Source organism: Heptranchias perlo, chromosome 17, assembly GCF_035084215.1.
Source record: "Heptranchias perlo isolate sHepPer1 chromosome 17, sHepPer1.hap1, whole genome shotgun sequence".
NCBI classification, from domain to species: Eukaryota; Metazoa; Chordata; class Chondrichthyes; order Hexanchiformes; family Hexanchidae; genus Heptranchias; species Heptranchias perlo.
Genome location: NC_090341.1, coordinates 40,955,403 through 40,975,950, shown reverse-complemented (window position 1 = coordinate 40,975,950; position 20,548 = coordinate 40,955,403). Strand labels below are relative to the sequence as shown.

Here is a 20,548-nt window from a genome sequence, read left to right as displayed (position 1 = left end):
CCCTGTGTGAGAACCTCTCTGGATACATCGAGGGCATCCTGAAACCCATCGTACAGGGAACCCCCAGCTTCTGTCGCGACACTACAGACTTCCTACAAAAACTCAGTACCCACGGACCAGTTGAACCAGGAACACTTCTCACCACGATGGACGTCTCGGCACTATACACCAGTATCCCCCACGATGACGGCATCGCTGCGACAGCATCAATACTCAACACCAACAACAGCCAATCTCCGGAAGCCATCCTACAACTCATCCGCTTCATCCTGGATCACAATGTCTTCACCTTCGATAACCAGTTCTTTACCCAAACACACGGAACAGCCATGGGGACCAAATTCGCACCCCAATACGCCAACATTTTCATGCACAAGTTCGAGCAGGACTTCTTCACTGCACAAGACCTCCAACCAACACTATACACCAGATACATCGACGACATTTTCTTTCTATGGACCCACGGCAAGGAATCACTAAAGAGACTACACGATAACATCAACAAGTTCCATCCCACCATCAAGCTCACCATGGACTACTCCTCAGAATCAGTTTCTTTCTTGGACACACGAATCTCCATCAAAGACGGGCACCTCAGCACCTCACTCTACCGCAAGCCCACGGACAACCTCACGATGCTCCACTTTTCCAGCTTCCACCCTAACCACGTCAAAGAGGCCATCCCCTATGGACAGGCCCTGCGAATACACAGGGTCTGCTCAGACGAGGAGGAACGCGATGGACACCTACAGACGCTGAAAGACGCCCTAGTAAGAACGGGATATGACGCTCGACTCATCGATCGACAGTTCCGACGGGCCACAGCAAAAAATCGCATAGACCTCCTCAGGAGACTAACACGGGACGCAACCAACAGAGTACCCTTTGTCGTCCAGTACTTCCCCGGAGCGGAGAAACTACGCCATGTTCTCCGCAGCCTTCAACATGTCATCAATGAGGACAAACACCTCGCTATGGCCATCCCCACACCTCCACTACTCGCCTTTAAACAGCCACCCAACCTCAAACAGACCATCGTTCGCAGCAAATTACCTAGCTTTCAAGAGAACAGCGTCCACGACGCCACACAACCCTGCCACGGTAACCTCTGCAAGACATGCCAGATCATCGACACAGATACCACCATCACACGAGAGGACACCACCCACCAGGTGCACGGTTCATACTCCTGTGACTCGGCCAACGTTGTCTACCTCATACATTGCAGGAAAGGATGCCCCAGAGCATGGTACATTGGCGAGACCATGCAGACGCTGCGACAACGGATGAACGGACACCGCGCAACAATCGCCAAACAGGAGGGTTCCCTCCCAGTCGGGGAACACTTCAGCAGTCATGGACATTCATCCACCGACCTTCGGGTAAGCGTACTCCAAGGCGGCCTTCGAGACACACGACAACGCAAAATCGTCGAGCAGAAATTGATAGCCAAGTTCCGCACCCATGAGGACGGCCTCAACCGGGATCTTGGGTTCATGTCACGCTACACGTTACCCCACCAGCGAACAAATGTTATCTGTTTTTAATATAATGGGTCATTTGCTGGCTCTCTCTGCCTTCCGGATGTTTCTGCCTCTCTCTGTTTTTCTTCTCTGTTTTTTTTTCCTGTTTGTTTTTTTGTTGAATGTGTATTCGGGGGTTCTGCAGGTGACACCTCTCTGTCTGAACACGGTGATTGCCTTGGCAACGGGCAGTTGCAGGGGCAGTCTGTAAACACCATGTATTGTTCTATATGTATAAATGCGTAGGCTTCAAGGAGATCCTGAACATTTACCTGAGGAAGGAGGAAGTCTCCGAAAGCTTGTGAATTTAAAATAAAATTGCTGGACTATAACTTGGTGTTGTAAAATTGTTTACAATTCTATTAATCACATAGCATATAGCTGTCTTGCCACACAATGGGAATGACAAGACTCAGTCATTAGTCAATGGTTAGTATTTACAATTCATCAAAACAAGTCAACACAGTCAGCAATTAAGCCGACAAAGCCTGTAGAATATGATGGGTTAATAGTGTTAAGAAAAAGATGTCAATTTGTCCCTATTCCCAATATTCTTACAAGTCTAATCAACAGTTAATCATGTACTTTCTAGCTATAATTTATCAGAGATTTATTTACATACTTCACCTGCCCTTGCCTGTTGTCTTAATATGAGACTTTTATCACTGTGGACTTCAAAGTTACCCACAATTGCGTCATTAATTGGTTTTCTCCATATAATTGGCATCTGGGATATCTGCTGACTGAGTTTAAGTTCCATCCAACCATATGGAATACCAAAATAATCATCCAAGCTGAAATTCACAAGGGTGCCTCGACTGAAAACGAGCACACTTCCGGTGCAGTTCAGTCTGATGACACTACAGTTTGCATCGCTTGTATTGCAGGGAATAGATGCAAAACCAAGGAAATTTTGCTGAATCGAGACACAGGTGGTATAATGAAAGTTGCTGCTCGTTGCCATTATATTCACTCATCAAAGGGTGAATATGATGTCACCTGGTCTGTGTTCAGCTTTTTTTCCTCAACAAATTGCAGGAATTGACCGTGTCAACCTCACGGGGATGACAATCAACAAGATTAATGTGAAAATTCTTGTGAAATTGAAAGCCTTCAGCAGTCAAGTGCTGTTATGATTATATTCTATTACAATCTAAGAAGCATTTAGATGCTTCAGAGGTATTATTTACCCTGTGAGGCTGTCAATAGCAGGTAACAAAGGTGGGTTCTTAGTGTAGCTTTACTTGATATTTGCTCTCTAGTTGAATATATAATGATTTTAACATCCTACGAAATGTCCTGAGTATCACATATGGGGCTTATAGATTCAAAGATTCAATGCTTCAGAAAACTCAGCAGTTAAATTTAATATTTCACTATCTTTTTTGTGGTGGATTGACATGCCTTAAGAAAAATTACAGTATGATCAGTTTATGCTTGGGCCTTTATAAACAATCTTATTTTAAGACATGCTTTCAGAATTAGGGATTCATAATGCAATCCTTTTCCAGGGATTCTAGGATTGCAACAATGAAATGCATCAGCCCTCAAATTGATTTCTGTATTTATATGAATTTTATGAATCCTTTTCTTTCATCTGATTATTTTCTGTTTCAAAAGTACATTTTATTCTGAAGGGCCTGGTTGAACAGACAGAGATGACTTTTTATTCAAATATATGTAAAATTGACCTGATACTGATACTGACGAGTAGATTGTACTGGAATAGCGATCTTGTCTTTTTGATGAATCACGTTATGCTAAAGCATTAAAAGAACAAGCCTCTGAAAGTATATATATCTCTTATTAGCATTTCTCCTCCATGGAAGAAAACCATATGAGATAGGCAGCCTAAATGTACCACACCATTCACCTGAGGAAGGAGGAAGCCTCCGAAAGCTTGTGGAATTTAAAATAAATTTGTTGGACTATAACTTGGTGTTGTAAAATTGTTTATAAATGTACAATTGTAAACAATTTTACAACACCAAGTTATAGTCCAGCAATTTTATTTTAAATTCACAAGCTTTCGGAGGCTTCCTCCTTCCTCAGGTGAACGATGTGGAAATGAGGACGAACACCTGAGGAAGGAGGAAGCCTCCGAAAGCTTGTGAATTTAAAATAAAATTGCTGGACGATAACTTGGTGTTGTAAAATTGTTTACAATTGTCAACCCCAGTCCATCACCGGCATCTCCACATTATAAATGTACTGCAGCAGTTCAATTAGGAACTGATCAGCTAATGAGACCTGCAGAGTTATAGCACTTGTATCTCAGCATGCGATATCAGAGTATTTTAGAATCTCTTTTCAAACAGTTAACGGGCTCGATTTTCGCACCCCCGAGCGGGTGCGTTCGTGGCGAGGGGGGCTGCGAAAATCGGAGAGTCCCAGGGCGGGTCTGGAGCCCGGCTCCAACACGCCCACTTCCGGGTTCCCCAGTGACACACTGACATGCGCGCGCAGCCCTCACATGTGGGACACCTGCTGGCAATTAAAGCCGGCGGGGTGCCACTTAAGGTAATTATTTAGGTACTTCAGGTCATTTAGAGACCTGATTAACATGATATTTTCGGAGGGGTGGGATTTTCCAAACAACTGGGACTGTTTCCCGTACTGGGGGAAACACTCCTAGTTGAAATGGACGTGTTGCAGTCATCAGCCTGTGGCAGCTGCAAAGGTCCATTTGACAGGTGGGGGGGAGATCCTCACTCATTGCAGGAGGCCACTCTGTCACTTTGGACAAAGTTTGGCCTCCACCACCCTCCTCCGAACAATAAAATTCACCAAATTGCACATTTACCCCGGGGTCCAGACACATGTACCTACCTTGCGGACCCCCTCAAATGTACATCTTCTGGATGGGGGCCGCCGTAGCTGCAGTCATGACCTCCTCGGAGGACGAACAGCATCACCAGCCTCGCCGGCCACGCCGTCCACCTCTGACACGTGGAGCCCCACAACACAGTGCTGTGACACATCCACCTGCACAGCATGAGGGAGGGCAACTGCAGAGAGAGATGCGTCGCAGAGGGCACTACCCTCGCCACAGGGTCCACAGACCGAGGCTCAGCTTATTGGACCTCTCTGAGAAGCAGTGCACACGGAGGCTCAGAGTCACTCGACTTGTAGTCGTGGACATCGGCAGCCTCCTTGATGCCGAGCTGCTCCCGGCTGGCCCGAGCACCATCTTCTTACCTGTCGCTGTCAAAGTCACCACTGCCCTCAACAACTTCTCCTTCGCATCCTTCCAGGGTGCAACCGGGGACATCGCCGACGTCTCTCAGTCGTCTGCTCAAAAGAGCCCTGCAAATACACATACACCCACCCTGCAGTGACACAATGGGTGGCATCAGTTGTGGGTCTTCATGGTGATCCTCAGGAAAGGGCATTATTGCACAAACCAGACAAGATTCGCAAAGACATGGCAGTAGTGGTGCCAATATAATATGTAATGTGAGTTGATCAGAAATTAAATATAGGTAAAAACCATTACAAACCCTCAAACACCCTTGTGCATCCCCTTCATGCTCACGACACATTTGCCTTACGCTTCCTACTGCACATATGTGATGCATGCCCTGTGGCTGCAGCACAGGTAGTGGCAGGTTGAGTTAGGTTGACCGTGAAAGAGATGCATGAGAGGGTGAGTATGAGATAGAGCCATGAGATTGTATGAGGATTGGGTTGAGTGGTAGTGGCGGGATGAGTACTGGCGAGGTGAGTAAGTGCAGGTAAAATGAGGATGAGCTTTGAGTGGGTGTGAGGAGTGATGTGACAGAGTAGTGTTGGCAGTGCAGAAGGAGATGTGGGGTGGGGGCGTTGATGTGGCAGACGGAGTGTAGGGGATTGAGTAAGTGTTCTCACTTCGGCTGAACTACTTAGGTGGTTGAAGTGCCTCCTGCACTGTATGCAGGTGGGCGATATGTTGGTGGTGCAGGTGACCTCCTCTGCCACCTCGAGCCAGGCCTTCTTGTTGGCAGAGGCAGGCCGCTTCCTCCCGCCCGCCGGGGGGAAGATCTCTGTCCTCCCCATCCTCTTCACCCCATGCAGTAGGGCGTTGAGTGAGGCATCATTAAACCTGGGAGCAGCCTTCCCACTGGGCTGCTCCATGCTGTAATTTTTCCGATTTCCTGCAGCATCAGTCAGTGGAGGACTACCCCTTTAAATAGGGCTCCTCCAGCTAACAGCCTATGCTGCGCATGTGCAGTCCGCCCGCTGCGCAGCTTTCCAACGCGAAACCCGGAAGCACAGGTAAGTGGCTCCAATTAGCCTGCGATTGCGTGCGGAGCACACCAATTTCACTGGGCGCGTTACCCACGCACCCAGTCGACCCCCCACTGCAAACCCACCGCCCTCCTAATATCGGGCCCAACATGTTTGTAACATTCGCTAAACCTGAGGTACTTTTGCAAAATAAACGATTCTTGGTATGCTGATAAATGTAACTGACATGTTAACTTTCCCAGTAATTTATGTGAAAGAGTATCTTGTTTGTGTGCAATGCAGCCATAAACAGGTGTTAATGAAGACTGATTTGTTGGCTTTGGTGCTGTGGCTATAAGGGGCATAACTGTCCACACCTCCATCCCCTTTGGTTTTTTAAAATAAAACCTTGTTCCATGAAATTTTTTGGAAGTTAATATATTGCACAAAAAATGCTCAAGCACATGTTGGCAGGTTACTGGTTAAATCTACCTGACAACTGGGAACAAGTTCCTGGCCAGATTGAGTTGGAGCCAACTTGTACTCTCAGTTCAGATTTGCTGTGTTCCCAGAAATGCTCAAATGAAAGAGTTTCACCATTGTAAGAGATGTGATAAACAACGTGGCACAGAATATTATGACTTATTGGAGGCTTCATGAATTTGATGACAGCATTTGTTGATGAAGGCCGAGGTGCCGGCCTATGGTATTTTGGGCAGATGGAGGTAAGCTGTCCATGTTTTATTAAAAAACAGAAATGGTGGGATAATTAGATTGGATCTGGTAGATCAATTTGGTGTTCAATGTATTTGGAATCAAGTAAAAAATGGGAGGATACTGAGAGGTGTCGAGGAACAAAGAGAACTTGGAGTGCATGTCCACAGATCCCTGAAGGTAGCAGGACAGGTAGATAAGGTGATTAAAAAGGCATATGGGATACTTTTCTTTATTAGCCGAGGCAAAGAATATAAGAGCAGGGAGGTAATGCTCGAAGTGTATAAAACATTGATTTGGCCACAGCTTGAGTACTGCGTGCAGTTCTGGTCACCGCATTACAGGAAAGATGTGATTGCATGAGAGGGGGTACAGAGGAGATTTATGAGGATGTTGCCAGGGCTGGAGAATTTTAGCTATCAGAAAAGATTGGATAGGCTGGGGATGTTTTCTTTGGCACAAAGGAGGCTGAGGGGAGATTTCATTGAGGTGTATAAAATTATGACGGGACTAGGGAGGACCTATTACCCTTAGCAGAGGGGTCAGTGACCAGGGCCATAGATTTAAAGTAATTGGTAGAAGGATTAGAGGGGAACTGAGGAGAATTTTTTTCACCCAGAGGGTGGTGAGGGTCTGGAACTCACTGCTTGAAAGGGTGGAAGAGGCCGAAACCCTCAACTCATTTAAAATGTACTTGGATGTGCACTTGAAGTGCCATAAGCTACAGGACCATAGACCAAGTGCTGGAAAATGGGATTAAACTGGATAGCTCTTTTTCGACAGGCACGGACACGATGGGCCAAATGGCTGTCTCCTGTGCCGTAACTTTCTATGATTCTTCTATGAAATGTTTGCACGTCGACAATGCACTTTTGTAATGCTCCTGATTTGCAGACAGGCCTTTGAATATCGAGACTGCTCATGCAGGCCAATATTTAAAATAGCGGGAGGGAATACAATGAAGCTTCCTGTGTCATTTTATATATGGCTATTAGAGCAAATTAGGCTGACTTCCAGCCCCTACAAAACTAGCACAAGAGGTGAACATACTTGTTAAGCAAAAATATGTATTTATTTTATATCAATGAATTGGAGGTACCGTTATCACTGATATAAAATAGAACTATTAAAGAATAGACTTTCCTTCCTACCAAGGTGGCAATAATTTTTATTCAGGATTCATAGAATCTAACACTTCAAAATAGACATGGTAGCAGTTGAGTTTTCCCTTGCAATTTCAGAGACCCAAAGTACTTGCATTTAATTAAGTGCCCTTCTTGTGATTGTCTTTTAAGAACATAAGAAATGGGAGTAGGCCATTCGGCCCCTCGAGCCCGCTCCACTATTCAATAAGATCATGGTTGATCTTCGACCTCATCTCCACTTTCCCACCTGTTCTCCATATCCCTTGATTCCCCTAGAGCCCAAAAATCTATCTATCGCAGCCTTGAACATACTCAACACCTCAGCATCTACAGCCCTTTGGGGTAGAGAATTCGAAAGATTCACAACCCTCTGAGTGAAGAAATTTCTCCTCATCTCAGTCTTACATGGCCGACCCCTTATCCTGAGACGATGCCCCCCAGTTCTAGACTCTCCAGCCAGGGGAAACAACCTCTCAGCATCTACCCTGTCAAGCCCCCTCAGAATCCTATATATTTCAATGAGATCACCTCTCATTCTTCTAAACTCCAGAGAATATAGGCCCATTTTATTCAATTTCTCATCATAGGACAACCCTCTCATCCCATTTTAATAAAGTTTTACTGAGCTAATTGTCGATATTTATGCCAAAAGAATAGAGAGCAATGGAATAAATGCTGAAGAATGAAAAAGTTTCTTTGGTAAAATATGGTACACTGTGGTAAAACTATTTCTTTGGTGCTATAAAAGTTGTCAAAGTTAAGATTTAGTTTTAGAGAACTAGTGACTGAGACTACATTGGTCAATATTGATTTGGAAAATGACTAATTATAAATGATAAAATATTATCTAATTATGATGTCTTATAGGTACTATCATTACAATAATATGGGGTTAACTTCTTTACATGATTTTGGTACAGTAAGGCTTACTGGCACCTGAGCTGATTTTTGACCTAAAGCAGCTGACAAGAAAGGATTTTGAAACTAATAACTTTTCTCTGTTTATGCTGGAATGGACACTGATGTAAAATAGAAGTACCCATCTCCTTGGAACAACTTTCATAACAATAACATAAAATGTATTAACTGTGATAAACTGTAGATATGGAGGCAGCAGGAGAAACAGACCAAGGTCAGTAGGTTCAATTGACTGCTGGTCTGGTCACTGCAGGTCAGGTGATTAACACTGGATTCATATGACCAAGGGTGCTTGTCCGACTGAGAATCTGAGCGCAATGTGATGAACCCCCCACCCCCCCGACCGAATGAGCGCAATCGATGGAAACTCTCCTTTTTGACTTGGGGGCATGGCCAGTTTTGTGGGTGAGGATTACTGAGGGTGAAGGGACTTTTGAACCAGCGTAAAAGATCGCTGATACTCCAGTGTAAAGTGGTTATGTGTGCAACTCACTAACCCCTAAAAATCATGCAGAAATTTCATCTGCAGATATGTTTGGCTGGTCAGCCCAATATTTACAGATGTATTTGTATGGTTTAAGCGGAACAATCATTGCCTGTTTATTCTAGAAAGACACTGTTAAAGGAGAGAATAATCAGACAAACAATCCTTATCTACTCTCTGAGAAACAGGGTAACCTCAGTTCTTGCAATAAATCAAGAATTTAAAGATACTTTTATGAAATTCTAATCTTTGTGAAAAGTGCCTTAAGTAATGCTTTTAAAGTGGCTGTGTTTGCTTTAGAAACCAAAATAAGTCAAGTACAGGAGTAGAAGGGCAAGGGACATTTGGAGAACTGCTGTTGAAAGCTAAAGATGTATCAATAAAAGAATAATTGTGATACTCTGATTCTGAAACTGAGTTATGTCATATAAAATTACATCCCGCTGTGCTGTTGCAATTTTTAAACGGAGTTATGTCATATTAAATTGCATCCAGCTTTGCTGTTACAATTCTGAAACCAAGTTACGACACGTTTTGTGATGATTTAATTGATCATGGCGTAGTACTTACCTGTGTCGAAGTAGCAAAATAAATAAGCAATTAATTTGTGCCTTGTCCAATCCTATCTCTGAGCTAAGCCAAAATCCGAGCTCTTTGACCAGCGTTGTATTATATTCTTGCTCGCTGTTGAATTGTGGCAGGCTCTTATTAATTTGAGTCTGTTCATGATGGACAGTTGAGTCAATTTAGGCGTCACATATAAGCCCCTAGACATGTGTAAATCCTGATCCTACAGTAGTGTTGGGTTAAAATTAATCAAATGAATACGCTAATGAGTTTTGTGCAAATATTTGTCTAAAAGCATCTCTGCCATTGTCTAAGAATTAAATATTTGTCCTTCTTTGCTTAACAGAGAGCCTTTTAGAAAGCAAAGCAATATTTGTACTACAAAGGACTAAACAGAGAAAAATTGAATACTTCAGAGAATCATTGGGAAGTCCAATTGGTAAGTAATCTACTGAGCAATTATAATTGCTTGATGCATTCATGTTAATTTATGTTTTTTTTAACCTGAATGGCAGTATGTTCTTGCCTGCAGGGTTTCAATTGTTGATGCTCTGAAAGCTCATTATGTTGGATGCAGATTATGGTCGGATTGGCATCAGCACAAAATAATTGCCCTCCATTCCACACTGGGATGAAGTGTGTTAGTTAAGCTAAATAGAATAAAAGTCATTGTTATACCTTTTGTCAAATGAACATAAATCGGAGACACTTTGGCCCTTTGAAAACGTAAATGTCCTTGTTTTTTGGTAACAACTGATACAAGAGCTTGTAACATTTCCTTTAGTCTTTGTTATTACATTTAAAACAAATAAGTTAATCTTCATGCCAACATGACATTTAAATTCTCTCTCTCTAAAGTTGCAAAATGCAGAGAATTTCAGATTTCACAAAGTATTCAAAGCCATAATATTTTTGGTCTAACTTCGTTTCAGGTCTTCTCAAACAGTGTCACCAAGATCAGAAGAAATCTGTGTACCTTCTGATTATTTAGAAAGATGTTCTGCATTAAGTTAACCACTTCATTAGACATACAAGAAGATCACCTGGTGACAATCTATCTTTCAGTCTGAAGTAGGTGCAGGAAGCTATTGGGAAAGGTTCAGTAGTACCAGTAGTATGGTTGACCATTTTTATCGAAAAAATAATCAAGTCTGCATTCTTACACAACAATTATTGAGCCTTATCCACTATATTGCCGAAGTGAACAACTCTTCAAATGAAAGATTTTCTTTGTATACTACACAAATCATTTTTTAAATGGACCACATGAGCTCAATGGAAAGATGCATTCTCAGTCTCTCACTGTCCACACATGGCTATTTTTCTGACACGTGTGCAGACATTGGTCAATATCAATAGGCCCTGTGCCATGTTATGACCTAATGTCACAGAGATCTTCAGTGTGGTACTACTTTACTTGCTTGGAATAGCATTGCAATGAGAATAATCATATTATGAGTGCAAATCATGCATCACTGTTTCTAATAATACAGTTCATTTGCTGACAAACTCTTTTGGTTTAAAAGCATTTCCATTGCACTCAGTAAGCTATGTATTTTTTCATATGAATAGAACTGTAATAGTGGGCAGGTTTCAGTTTATAATCAATCCACTGCATATTAACACACCTTTATGTATTCTGACTTTTATGCCCATGTTTAAGTCCATGTATTCCATCAAGTATACACAATCAATTTAAGAGCAGCTGAGTATTGTGAATACTTAATAGTTTCCAGATTTTACACGATTTGAAATTTATCATGATTGAAAATAAAATGCTCAATGAACTTCTATTCCTGTGAACATAGGAATTAGTTCAGATCTTCAGAAAGGACAGGTAATTTGGTAAAGGAGGAGAGCAGCAATATTGATTAAAAGGCAAAATTACAATATTGAAAAGAATGGACATCGGTAAGGGTGAACAGGCAGTGGAAACAGTATGGGTAGATGTAAGGAACAGTGAAGGAAGCAAGACTCTGGTGGGAGTTGTCTACAGACCTGACAGTAGTGATGTAGTGGGGGGGATGTATAAGGACAGACATCAGGGAAGCATGTAGCAGAAAAAATGTGGTTATAATGGGAGATTTTAATTTTATACAGACTGGTAAAAGCAGAATAGCTCGTGCAGTAAAGGCAATGAATTTCTAGAATATTTCCAGGACAATTTTCCAGTTTTAGAACCGACAAGGGATAAGGCCATTCTAGATTTAGTGATGAGTAGTGGACCAGAATTAGTTAACAGTCCAACTGGAAAGGAACATCGAGTGAATAGTGACCATAATGTAATTGAATTTGACATTAGATTTGAGAGGGAGAAGCCAAGGTTTTAAATTTAAGTAAGACAAACTTCACTACTCTTTCCCCATAGCCCTGTAATTTTTTCCTTTTAAGTATATATATATATATATACACACACATCTTTATATACACAATTCCCTTTTGAAAGTTACTATTGAATCTGCTTTCAGGCAATACATTCCAGATCATGGGCAATAAATGCCGGCCTCACCAACGAATAGAAAAAAAAAAGATCATGTCAACCCGCTGAGTAAAATTTTCTCCTCATCTCCCCCTTGTCTTTTTTGCCAATTATTTTAAATCTGTGTCCTCTGATTACCAACCTAAGAACATAAGAAACAGGAACAGGAGTAGGCCATAAGGCCCCTCGAGCCTGCTCCGCCATTCAATAAGATCATGGCTGATCTTCGACCTCAACTCCACTTTCCTGCCACATATCTTGATCCCCTTAGAGTCCAAAAATCTATTGATCACAGCCTTGAATATACTCAATGACTGAGCATCCACAGCCCTCTTGGGTAGAGAATTTCAAAGATTCACAACCCTCCTGCCAGTGGAAACAGTTTCTCCTTATATACTCCATCAAAACCCCTGATAATTTTGAACTCCTCTATTAAATCTCCCCTTAACTTGCATTGCTCTGAGGAAAACAATCCCAACTTCTCTGGTCTCTCCACATTTCTGAATTCCCTCATCCCTGGTACCATTCTGGTAAATCTCCTCTGCACCCTCTCCAAGGCCTTGGCATCCTTTCTAAAGTGTGGTGCCCAGAATTGGACACAATGCTCTCGCTGAGGTCTAACCAGTGATTTAGGAGGGCTAGGAAAAGCGGGGGTAATGTCGAAAACTTAATTACCTATTATACACACTGCATTAACTCCAAACACTTAATTCAGACAAGTAAGAATTTATTAAGAAACTTGTACAAGTTGGAAGCTGTGTCCAAGCAATGGTTGGAACCACCTCTTCGCTGAGCAGATGAAATTGTTAACTTTTATACAGTTCAATTTGTAATGTCTGTCCATCATAGAATATGGGCGTATATGTACACTCTCATTGGTCAAGTGGTTAGTCAATCAAAAATAGGGAACCCAACCTTTTTGGTTCCCATGCCTGTTCAACATCACGAGACAATGTCTGGGGAAAGTGGCTTTCCCCGAAGAAAGTGTCTTTATTATCAGTTTTGTATTCAGTCTCAAGGCTATATGGTCATTCATTTCTGCTAGTCAGACAGTTATCTCACAAGCAGACAATAGCTCTTCTGTGTGTCTTTGCTGGGAACCGAACATAAGCGTTCTATTGTATTCAGCTGGTCAGCTAACATGGTCAACTTATTCCATCATGCTTTGCTTCTTTTATGGTTCAGTATTTCTACATTAATATGGTCAGCTTTATGGTTTAAGTGTATTAGAAAGTCAATTTAGTCAGGCAAAACTTATAGTTTTCCACATCAGCCCTGATAATAAAGTATGAAAGGATCTTAGCTCAGAAAATCAGGATGTAGAATCAGTATGGGCTGAGCTAAGAAATAACAAGGGGCAGAAAACTCTGGTGGGAGTAGTTTATAGGCCCCCTAACAGGGTATAATAAAGGATATTAGAGGAGCGTTTAACAAGGGTAATGCCATAATCATGGGAGACTTTAATCTTCATAAATACGGGCAAACCAAATTGGCAAAAGAAGTTTGGAGGACGAGTTCATGGAATGCATTCGAGACAGTTTCCGAGAACAATATGTCGAGGAAGCAACCAGGGAAGAGGCTATTTTAGATCTAGTATTGTGTCATGAGACAGGATTAATTAGTAATCTTATAGTTAAGGATCCTCTGGGGCAGAGTGATCATGATATGATAGAATTTCATATTGAGTTTGAAAGTGATTGTAGTTAAGTCCTAAATTAGATTCTTAAATTTAAACAAAGCCAATTACGTAGGTATGAGGGGCAAGTTGCCTAAGGTAGATTGGGAAATTAGATTAAAAGATATGATGGCAGAAAAGCAATGGTGAACATTTAAAGAAATAATTCATAATTCTCAACAAATATACATTCCCTTGAGGAACAAAAACTCTACGGGAAAAATGATCCAACGTAGCTAACTAGAGAAGTTAAGGATAGTATTAGATTAAAAGAAGATGCTTACAATGTTGCCAAAAAGAGTAGTAAGCCTGAGCATTGGGTGGGTTTTGAGGGTGTAACTAGCATGGTAGATAAAAGGGAACCAGTGGATGTGGTATATTTGGATTTTCAAAAGGCATTCAATAAGATGCCATATAAAAGGTTATTACACAAGATTGGGGGTAATATATTAGTGTGGATTGAGGATTGGTTAACGGACAGAAAACAGAGAGTAGGAATAAATGGGTTATTTTCGGGTTGGCAGGTTGTAACTAGTGGAGTGCCGCAAGGATCAGTGCTTGAGCCTCAGCTGTTTACGATCCACATCAATGACTTAGATGAGGGGACCGAGTGTAATGTATCCAAGTTTGCTGATGATGCAAAGCTAGGTGAGAAAGTAAGCTGTGGGGAGGCCGCAAAGAGTCTGCAAAGGGATATAGACAGTTTCAGTGAGTGGGCGAGAAGGTGGCAGATGGAGTATAATGTGGGGAAATGTGAAATTATCCACTTTGGTAGGAAGAATAGAAAAACAGAATATTTTTAAAAGGTGAGAGGCTAAGAAACGTTGTTTGTCAGAGGGATTTGGGTGACCTTGTACATGAATCACAGTGAGTTAACATGCAGATACAGCAAGCAATTAGGAAGGCAAATGTTAGCCTGTATTGCAAGAGGGTTGGAGTCTAAAAGTAAGGAGGTCTTGCTGCAATTATACAGGGCTCTGGTGAGACCACACCTGGAATACTGTGTACAAGTATGGTCTCCTCACCTAAGGAATGATATACTTGTCTTGGAGGGGGTGCAACAAAGGTTCACTAGATTGATCCCTGGGATGAAAGGGTTGTCCTATGAGGAGAAGTTGAGTAGAATGGGCCTATATTCGCTGGAGTTTAGAAGAATGAGAGGTAGTCTCATTGAAAGGTATATAATTCTTAGGGAGTTTGACAGGGGAGATGCTGATAGGCTGTTTCCCCTGGCTGGAGAGTCTAGAACTAGAGGTCATAGTCTCAAGATAAGGGGTCGGCCATTTAGGACTGAGATGAGGAGAAATTTCTTCGCTCAGAGGTTTGTGAATCCTTGGAATTCTCTATCCCAGAGGGCCGTGGATGCTCAGTCGTTGAGTATATTCAGGATTGTGATTGATGGATATTTGGACACTAAGGGAATCAAGGGATGCGAGGATCGGGCAGGAAAGTGGAGTTGAGGTAGAAGATCAACCATGATCATATTGAATGGCAGAGCAGGCTCGAGGGGCCGTATGGCCTACTCCTGCTCCTATTTCTTATGTTCTTATTTATAAGGGTTTACCATAACTTCCTTGCTTTTGTACTCTATGCCTCCTATTTATGATGACAAGCATCCCGTATGCTTTTTTAACTACTTTATCAACTTGTCCTGAGATTTGTGTATGTGAACGCCCAGGTCTCCCTGTTCCAGCACCACCTTTAAAATCTTACCATTCAGTTTATATTGTCTCTCCTCATTTTTCCTTCCAAATACATCTCTTCACATTTCTCTGCATTACATTTCATCTGCCATGTGTCTGCCCATTTTACCAGTCTGCCTATGTCCTTCTGAGGTCTGCCACTATCCTCCTCACCGTTTACTACATTTTCAAGCTTTGTGTCATCCGCAAACTTGGAAATTATGCCCCCACACCCAATTCCAGGTCATTAACATATATCAAAAAGAGCAGTGGTCCTAATACCGACCCCTGGGGGACTCCACTGAAAAACAACCGTTCACCAATCATAGAATGGTTTCAGCACAGAAGGAAGCCATCCGGCCCGTTGATCCCTTGCCGGCTCTCTGCAAGAGCAATCCAGCTCGTCCCACTTCCCCGCCCTTCCCCTGTAGCCCTGCAAATTTTTTCCTTTCAAGTACTTATCCAGTTCCCTTTTGAAGGCCATGATTAAATCTGTCTCCACCACCCCCTCAGGCAGTCCACATTCCAGATCCGAACCACTTGCTGTGTAAAAAAGTTTTTCCTCATGTCACCTTTGGTTCTTTTGCCAATCAGCTTAAATTTATGTCCTCTGGTGCTTGACCCTTCCACCAATGGCAACAGTTTCTCTCTATCTACTCTGTCTAGACCCTTCATGATTTTGAATACCTCTATCAAATCTCCTTGCAACCGACCCTGTTCCAAGGTGAACAACCTCAGCTTCTCTAGTCTATCTACATAACTAAATTACCTCATCCCTGGAATCATTTCAGTAAATCTCTTCTGCACCCTCTCTAAGGCCTTCACATCTTTCCTAAATGCGGTGCCCAGAACTGGACATAATACTCCAGTTGTGGCCAAACCAGTGTTTTATAAAGATTCATCATGACTTCCTTACTTTTGTACTCTATACCGCTATTTATAAAGCCCAGGATCCTGTATGCTTTTTTAACCGCTTTCTCAACCTGTCCTGCCACCTTCAACGATTTGTGCACAGAAACCCCCAGGTGTCTCTGTTCTTGTGCCCCCTTTAGAATTGTACTATTTACTTTATTGCCTCTCCTCGTTCTTCCAACCAAAACGTATCACTTCGCACTTCTCTGCGTTAAATTTCATCTGCCACGTGTCCGTCTATTCCACCAGCCTGTCGATATCCTCTTGAAATCTATCACTATCCTCCTCACTGTTCACTACACTTCCAAGTTTTATGCCATCTGCACATTTTGAAATTGTGCCCTGTATACCCAAGTCCAAGTCGTTAATATATATCAAGAAAAGCAGTGGTCCTAGTACCACTGGGGAACACCACTATGCACCTTCCTCCAATCCGCAAAACAACCGTTCACCACTACTCTCTGTTTCCCTCAATTAGCCAATTTCGTATCCATGCTGCCATGTATTTCTTTATTTTTCTTGAGTACTGAATCTCATTCACATCCTGGAACTGCAAGAAAAAAGGAACAGTGCATGCTGAGAACAAGTTCAAAGTAGAATTGGAGAACTGCACACTTCCTTCACTTCACAATTCCTTCTCAGCTAAAACATTATAGCTGTGTTAACATATTTGACAGAGAAATGACTGTACAGTGCTGAAAGAATTTAACGTTATGCTGTTTTTGTACTAACCATTAATCCCAAATTATCACTCCCCAAAAAAGGCGAGAGTTTTCAAACTGCAATCTTCAGACTGCTGATTATGTAAATGAGCACAGCCGTTGTCTATTGCAGTACAGGTCAAAAAGTAATAACTTCCTCATTTAATAATCTTGAATCTCTATTAGCAATCATACTTAGCCAATTAATGTGATCCTTTGCCACAGTGATGAAATATAATGATCCTGAACATCAATTTGAAACTCTAGAAAATTATCTGACATAAATTGGTTAATCCTGTTTTATAAAATGCTAGTTAAGCAACTTCATCTGGAAAAGTATCAAAATTATGTACCAGTTCATGATCTACAATTTAGTGAATTCAGTTTGCCCAGTGTCATTGACAAGTTAATATATAGTGAAATGCCAAATATGAATTTCACAGGCAATTTGATATGAGGAGGATGATAAACATCATAATAATTATAATTCGTGAAAATCTAATTGTTTGGGGTTTAAAGACTGGTAATAACAGCACAGATTGTCCTTTTTGAAAAAGAACAAAAGCAATTTTGACTGTTTGGCTAAAAGCTCAAAAGGCTGGTGTTTTAATTTTTAAACCTTGGTGATTTGCTATATTATGAGTATCTTGTGTCTTGATGATTTTGGAATTGGGTTGATATAACTTCTTTGTGGCATTGAGATAAAAGTTTCTTCATTGGTTAGCTTCCCCTGACAATAGCAACTTAATCATTTCAGTAAATTTAATTTCAGCTTACAAACTGTTAATGTTCGGAACATTACAAATTTATTAAAAAAAGACATAAGTTTCTTAGTCTTTTAAGATTAGAAGCAAAATAATCATACTTTGGGCAAGCTATGTTTGATCCATTTGGTTTTATTAATGGATTTCATGCTGAATTAGTTGTTAGCGGATTTTTTTTAGGTATTGAAATACTCCTGTAGGATAAATTGTAAATGCTTCAGTATTTCCTGGCATTTGCTTATTTTGTGGTACATAACCCTCCTTTTATGAGCTGTAGATATTTTACAGTGATACTTAGAGGTTGGATTTTTTTTCTATCGCTTGGAGCTGGGAACATTGATACCAGCAAAAGTAATTTGAATTTCTGTAAAAAGAAAAAAAGCTGCAAATGCTAGGAATGTTAAATAAAAATAGGAAATGCTGAAAATATACCGCAGGTCCATCAGCATCTGTTTTTTTTGAAAAAATAGACAAGTTAACGTTTCAAATACCCTTCAAATCAGAAAAAGAGTACTCACGGCAAACATAGACTTTTTGTTTCTTTTCGCAGATGCTGATGGACTTGCTGTGCATGTCCAGCATTTTCTGTTTCTAATTGGAGTTTATGCCTGGACAGCAGCAGTAAGCTACTGCCAAATGTATAATTGCCCACTGTTTCATGAGAAGCATGATAGAGATGCCATCGGGGCTCGGAGAAGAGGCAGGTTGGCAGTATTCCTAACCCGAGACCTCATGTTCCTTTTCTGTCACAATTAATTTCAAATGAAACCAGTGGTAACATGATTTTATCTTTTTTTATATTCATTCTCGGAATGGCGATGTCGCTGGCAAGGCTGGCATTTATAGCCCATGACTATTTGCCCTGGGACGGTGGTGGTGGGCCATCTTCATGAACCGTGAAGGTTCTTTGTAGTGGTTTGATACAACTGAATAGCTGGCAGGGTCTCTTCAAATGGTAGTTAAGAGTCAACCATATTAGTTGTGGTACTGGAGTCACATATAAGCTAGACCGGGTAAGGATGGCACATTTCTTTCCCGAAAGGGCATTAGTGAACCAGTTGGGTTTTTACCACAATCTGACTGCATTATTGTCACTCATCTGGTACCAGATTTTTATTTCCAGAATTTATTTTTAATCCAAATTCTAATTCTCAAATTGCCATGGTGGGATTTGAACTCGTGTTCTCTGGATTATTAATCCAGGCTTCTGGATCACCAATCCAGTAACATAAGCACTACACTACCATACTCATGGAGACATACTTGTGGCTTATGAACAGAGCAATATAATGTTCATTTAAAAAGAACATGAAGTATGTTTTTCAACTTACTGCTCGAAGTCCCCCAGCAGACATGTGCTGTCAGAGTGAAGGACTCGGAGCAGGAGAAGGCCATCAGGAGTAGGAGCAGGAGTAGGCCAGAAGACCCCTCAAGCCTTCTGCACTATTCAATAAGATCACGGCTGTCCTTTGACCTCAACTCCACTTACTCGCCCAATCCCCATATCCCTTGATTCCCCTGGGAGTGGGAGGAAGTTACTGAGTGGATTGCCCCAAGGATTGTACTGAACCCCCGACTGTTCCTAATATACATTCAGAATTTGAATTCAGAACATCAATGCAAATTAACAACACTAATCTCTGGGGAGGGTGGGGAGAGGATCAACTACATTTGAGGAGGCTTTCAAGAACCTGCAAAAGGAGCTGGATAAAATCTGTAAATGGTCGGAACACTGGCAGATGAAATTCAACATGGGTAAGTGGTAAGTACTGCACATTAGAAGAAAAGTTGGGAGACATTCTCTATGAATGATGTTGCACGTGCTAATGGCAAAGTTTTGGCTGTCTAGGGTACTTAACATGTCTAGTCACTGTGGATCAGCAATCAACAGAACAAATAAAATGCAGCATTTTTATAGCTAAATCGGTATAAAGTGTAGGATGTCAGGATAAATCTGTGCAGTGCACTGGTCAGATCACATCTTGATACTGTGTTAAGGCACAAGGGAAACATAAAAGCCCTGTAAGAGTCATTAAACTGATCTCTAATATTTGAATGTTGAAGTAAGAGGGTAAACAAGAGAAACAGTGTTGAAAGAAGAATTTATAGAAATACTTACAGTGCTAAGAGAAAAAAAAATTGAAATCATGAGTGTTACTTTGAGACATGCAATAAAAGTAGGAAAAGGGACCTCAGACACTAACTGGTGGAAAGTAAATTTAGGATTGATCTGAGGATGTTCTTCATGCAAAAAGTGACTAGCACTTGGAATGGGCTTCTACATAAGGCAATGGAGGCAAAAACCTTGCAGTCATTTAAGAGTCTGTTTGATAGAAGACAGCAAAGACCTGCATAGGCTGCAAGTTGAGGGCACAGAGGAGGCCTTATGTCATGCGGATTTGCAGGAACAGAACATCATACTTGAACCTCACAGAGGAGCAGTGACTAAGGCAGCAGCATTTCAACAGGGAGTCAGTCACATACCTGTGCCATCTGTTGCAGCGAGACTTGGAGCCCAACACTGGAGAATGCACTGCACTGCCTATGGCAGTGAAGGTCCCCGTGGCTCTAAATTTTTATGCCTCTGGCTCCTTCCAGACTGCTTCTGATGACATTAACAACATCAGTCAGTTTGCTGTACAAACGGCCATCTGGCAAGTCACTGATGCACAGTTTGCGAGGCGTCAATAGTTCATTATCTTCCCTATGGAGGCTGACAAGCAGGAAGAAAGATTTGTTGTTGTTTGCTGCACTCCCCATGATCGTACCATCCAAAGG

At 41.7% G+C, this 20,548-nt stretch overlaps 1 protein-coding gene across 4 annotated transcripts in view; it reads left to right on the top strand.

Moving 5' to 3' along the window:
• LOC137334260 (contactin-4-like) overlaps positions 1-20,548 on the top strand; it is a 1,825,202-nt gene that overhangs the window by 216,291 nt on the left and 1,588,363 nt on the right. For all 4 annotated transcript variants that reach the window (XM_067998918.1, XM_067998917.1, XM_067998915.1 and 1 more), the window contains one exon: positions 9,904-9,996. The gene's annotated coding sequence lies outside the window, so the exon portion shown is untranslated. The remainder of the gene's footprint in view (positions 1-9,903; positions 9,997-20,548) is intronic.